The following is a 5,839-nucleotide window of genomic DNA, read 5'->3' on the forward strand; positions in this document are numbered from 1 at the left end:
AGCTTTGAATTTTAACCTCTGTTTAGTTGGCTTTGGCATGGAGACTAATTTTGCCTCCCTTTGCTCCCACCCTGCCTCTGAAGAAATGGTAGCAAAGAGGGCTTTCCTGCTCACTTGCTTCTGGGGAGCTTCATTGAGACAGCTTTCCCCAGGGCCCCTCCCTAATATTTCGAGAACACCTCTTTTCCAACCAAAAGGTCATCGAGGTCATCTGCCTGCAGCTTGTGCAGCTGGAACCAGTTGTCCGAAACCTGCCTGAGGAGGGAGCAGGCCTCTTACAGGAGCACCAGGCACAGAGCCAGGAGGTGGCCGGGAGGTTCGGGTGACCTTGAGCCAGTGGGGGTGGGGGATTGAAGGACACTGACCCTGGGACCTGGGACCTGGGACCTAGCATGCCAGGCTATGCCTTTTGGCCTACTGCCAGAACTGGGTCTGGGGAAGGGCTTTTAGATATACCATTTTTATAGTTTAATTTCGATTCTTAAAATTAAGGTTCCATAAAGGGACTCTTCAAAGTCTATTGGTGACATTTGGCTTTCTCTGAATGACAGAGGAACTTAGCAGGATCACCACTCTCTGTATGGCCTGAAGACATGACCTAGATAAATTATGACTCAATTAAAAAGCAACACAAAATGAATAGGGCCAAGTGTTTTGTGCCATATTTAATCTTTGCAAAGGAGGGAAAATGTCTCCAAATTCCGATTGTCGTGTGGGGCGGCAGGCGGGGTCTCTGGTCCCGCTCCCCACATAAGAACGCAGGACATGGTGAGGCCAAAAAGGAACACTCACGGAGCCATAGGTAGGGGAGTCATATCACTATATTCTCGCCAGCGGCACCCGCCTCTCTGCAATCCGCACTTGCTAGCCCCCAATCTTTCTGCTAGCGTAGCCACAGCAGTTATATTAGTGGCCAATGGCTTACGGGTTACAGCTGACGGCCAACTAGCCCAGCTGCTGGCCATCTGATCACAGTTGATGGCCATTTACTACCTGAGCCAGCACCTTTCTATGTGAGGCCAAGAGCCTGGAAACTGCTTTTTTGGGGCTTTGTCCCCACACTGATGTTCAAAGATATGTCCTTGTTGACAGTTTGTATCAAGTGAGGAACGTATGGATCATGTGAGGCTGGAATATTCTGGTGAAGGCCTCTCCAAGCAGAGCCACGTAAGCTCGCAGGGGTCTGCAGAGGCTTGGGGCGGGCTGGGCTCTGGGAACGAGGATGAGCGGCTTCTGATCCCACAGCTGGCTCTCTGCCCCCCCCCCCGCTTTGTATTCTGTAGTGTAAATATACAAACAAAATACTCCATGTTTGAGCAGTTGGAATGTCTAGGGCATCTCAAGTGGCTGGCAAGTTGGAACTGGTTATCGGAGGATGCCTACATACATTTGTACACATTCTTGCTTTACTCTGTTCGATTTTCTGTTTAATTTACTGATTGGATCCTAAGTGAGTCATAACGCCGTTCATTACAACCAGTCAGGGATGCAGGGATAGGTCCTAAAATACTGAAAACTATTTTCTGTTGAAGATAAACTGCACCTGTGTTATGGATCTTTACCTCTCCTTCCCGATAGTTGAGAAAAATGAGGCCCAGAGTTGCGAAATGATTTTCATGGGGTTACTCCTCTAGCTGGTGGCAAAACCAGGGTGAGATCCCCACCTTCTCATCTGATCCCGACTGCCGTCTTACTCCCACACTGCCTGCCTGCATACGCTGTCATCGCCCATGCCATCAGAAGTAGAGATTCCTGCAACAGTGTCTTCCACTGTTTCCTGCTTCTGACTTTTACGGATTCCAGATGTCCTTTCAAAAGAGAACTTTCCTGAAGTAAGCAGGAATTCCGGTAATGCCCCAAGGCAGACTGTTTTGTTTTGTGGGTTTTTTTTGGGCTTTAGCCTGACTCATGTCCCTTGAGAAGTGAGTTCTTCTTTACCAAGAACTTTATTTTCATCACTCGTTCTTCACCTGTTCTTTGGCCTGATTTATTCTGCTTTCTTGCTTCTTGGCCACAAAACAGGAACCCTGGGAACTAGGAGGCAAGCTCCATTTTTCACTCTTTTCTAAGCCAGAGCTAAGGGAGGAGTGAGGACATTGTATCTTAAGACAGTTTTCCTGGATCTTGTGTAGAATTTGTAGCAATTTAGAATTTCTGAGTAAGCCACTCAAAATGATTTCTTCCCTTTGTGATTTTCAAGAGTTGGTCTTAACAGTCAGGTGACTGGCTCCATGGACAACTCAGCAGTCATTGGAGAGGAATGGCTATGGACAGTGAGAATCGCCTCCAGGGATCTTCTGTGTCTCACCTCAGAGGTAACGGCCAGGTGATGAAAACATGCAGTTGTTATACATACAATGAGTGCTCTCTTCATAAACACAGAGCCTCCCCATCTATGCTTATGTAAGGGCGGCATTTAAACTAGGTGATACAATTGGAGTGATGGGGCACTGGGCATTCCCAGGGGACTCTGCTAGGACATGGGACTGTTGGGGAGGGGTCCCGGAGGTGTCTGCGCCCTCGCTACCCCCAGGAATTATCTCTTTCGTGTTTTGGATCCTGGGAAGGTGCAGGATGTTCTCGAAGAGGGAGTGGGGGAGCCTGGAGGCAGTGGCTATTTACTCACCAGGAAGGAAACGATAACATCTAACAGTCGCCTCAGTCATGCTTGGTGATGTGCCGGCACCAGCTTGCATGGCTCTTGAGAACCAGTTGTCACATTTTCAGGAATTTTGCTAGCTGGTTTTTAAACATAGCAATAATCACACATTAAGTAGTGTAAAGTTACAGTTAATAACTACTGAACACAAACAAAAGTAATAAACACCCCGAACTCGTCGCTTCCTAAGGATGTTACCACATTTACCATTACTTGTGCTCATGGGGTTGGGCGCGCCTGTGCGACAGAGTGTGGAAACACTGTGTGTGGCTTACGGGTGCGTTGGCCTTGTCCCAACCCCTTGTTTAGTGACATGTCTTTACCCCTGAAACTGGCCTCCCGCTCCGTTAATGGTCACACTGGTTCGTGCTGGCTGGATATCTGCCCTGCTTCTCTTCTGGGTTTCTTTTTGTGCTCGGCCTTCTCTGTTCATAGTGACTTATCAGGTAACCTGTCTGCCAACTTTCCTAAGAAGACAGAATTGGGGTCTCACTAAGTAGTGGCTCTTCCTCCGCTCTCGCCCCCTGGATACGATCGCTCACTCTGTCTTTCTAGAACTCTCTCCTGCAGTGATGCCCTGGGCCCCAGATTTTACTGATTCTTCTAATTCTCTGACAACTTCTGCATGCCTTGTGTTTGTCCTTAAACCTCAAGTTCTTGCTCTGCTCCCTTTGCCTCGTCCCAGACAGCTCTCCAGACTCGTGAAAGTCCCTGGCGGACCACACGGGTCAGTCTCTCCAATAGTGAGTCTGTCAGATCTCTCTTGTCCAAAATACAGCTTTGCTTTCAGTTTTTTCTCCTCGTTAAATGAAGGCCACATTTCATTTCCCTAGTCACTCGGTTTTCAGAGCCCTGAGTTACCTTTTATCCCCTGTGACATAATTTGTGTCTTATTTCTCTTCCAGATGATAGGGTCTCAGGTGTGTTCACTGTTAACTGTCCCATTACATTTTCTACACAATGTCTGGCTTAAAAAATACTGTATGAACTTTTGTTAAATTTAAGGTGTGGATTCATTTGGAAAGTGATATTTTATTTAAATGTCCTATAACGTGGGCCAAACGGACATCCCTTTTATTTCAAGTGAATAAAGTACATTAGAAGAAGGGATTTTGATCTGAACAGAAACCAGCAGGAGGTGTTTGGAAAGGGGGCAGTTTATTTGCCTTTGACTAACAGAGAAGAGAGATTGTTTCTCTGGCCATCGCTCCTGAATTGTGGTTCCCATGAAGAGGCGAGTGTCAGCAAAGGCGAGGAGAGATTCTCTGCCTTTTGATTGCAGCGGCCTGTATGTGCTTTAACCTGTTCCCGGTTTTCCCTCATCGATTCCCTGCTCATGTCACAACCCACAGGAGGGCAGGGGATGAGGAGCAAGTCACTGCACACGGTTTAGAGTTCTGCACGGCGTCGTGCAGTCCCCGGGCCTGGGCACGTCCGTGGAGCTGCAGAAAACCCACGTTATGGACTTAGAAGAAGTGGAGTTTTCCTTTCATCATACCCCCTATTGTATCTAACCTATATTTCAGGTATTCATGCTTATCCAAACTCAATTTTAACATGCAGTCCTTTGAAGATGAGTTTTTTCTGATATTCATGAACTTGTGGGATTATTCAAAGAAAGAAGCAAACATATGGTGGTTATTTGAATACAGGAACAGTGCACTACATGTGAAAGTCAGAAGAAGAGTACGAAGCCTGTGAGATTTGATTAACAAATGCAGAAAAACATCCTTTCTGAAAAGGTGAAAACACACACATCGTCAAGGTATTTCAGTTAGGATTGTATTAGAAACTAAGCATGGAGTCTGGGCAGACAGCAGGGAGGCAAGGTTTGGATAAAGGAACCCATCTTCAAAAAATGTATGTGTTTAAAGTAACCATACTAGACATCTTACCACATGGTAGGATATTTACAAAGTCAACAATAGCAACCATTGACCAATTAGGCATTTATTGTTTGCCAGGCTCTCCTATAATAGCTGGTATTTGATGTAATTTTACTCAAACCTTCCAGGAACTTCTTGATTTGTATTGTCATTCTGATTCACAGCCGAGGTCCTGGAAACTAAGAATGGTTAAGACACCAAGACCTTGGCCACAAGGTCGTTGAGTGGAGAGCTGGGATCTGAGCGCACGTCCCGCTGACAGGGACTCCCATCAGCTGACCCCCAGCTTTGGTGTGGAGTCTTCTGCAGGTCCCTTCCTTAACACTCTAAGTGCGCTCTGAGACAAATGTGGAAACTGTGCTGGGGGGAGACCAAGCAAATATTATTTCCTGTCTGTGTTCTTAGAAACTTACAATCTGATTTTTTTTTAAACATTTTTCATACATTTCACAAAATAAGTTGGAAGTTGTGGTTCCTATTCAACAAGTGGCAATGGCCATTTTAAAAGAGATATGTGTGGTCTGGGCTTCTGTTTAGAGAACAAGACATACATGAAGCCCCAATGTACATATTCAGCAAGCTTCTGTAGAATGCTGGATTTGTGACCCTTAAAAACTCCCTCTTCAGTGACTGAGATGGGCTGAGCTGTGTCCCTCCCAGATTCATATGGTGAAGTCCTAATACCCAGTAGCTTGGAATGTGACTGTACAGAGGGTATTTAAAGAGGCAATTAAGGTAAAATTTCCTAGAAGACATTAGGGTGGTCCTTCTAGGAGAATGGCTTCCTTCTACCCTTCTAAGTTCTGTGACTGGTCTAATGATGAAATTGACAAAAATCTGTTAAAAAAGGAGAAAAAAATCACTTTCATTATGTATGTGTGCATGGGAGTTTCACAAAAATAGGACACTCAAAGAAGTAGGTGACCAGATGACTGGGGCATATGTTATCCTGAACTATGGGAAGGAATAGGGGTTTGGAGCTTTGGTGGGGCAAATGATGGGAATTGGAGGGGAGAAAGTTATGATAAATAAAGTTTGCCTTATGCAGACAAAAATTTCACAGGTGACAAAGTTGTCTCTGGGAGTAGCCCTCTTGCTGGTACAGATACCTTGACTCATAGAAATTTCCTTTATAAATGGAGATTTCCTCTATAGAAGGGGAAATTTATATTTTATTTTAGGCAGTTAAGGGGGAGGTAAAGAGCCTTTTCTGTGTCTGCTGGTTTTTCACTGCTTTTAGCTCAAAATAATCCACATACCAAAGTGGCATATTTTGGGGTGGCATGTTCTGAAC

Source organism: Rhinolophus hipposideros (assembly GCF_964194185.1).
Source record: "Rhinolophus hipposideros genome assembly, chromosome: 17".
Lineage (NCBI taxonomy): Eukaryota > Metazoa > Chordata > Mammalia > Chiroptera > Rhinolophidae > Rhinolophus > Rhinolophus hipposideros.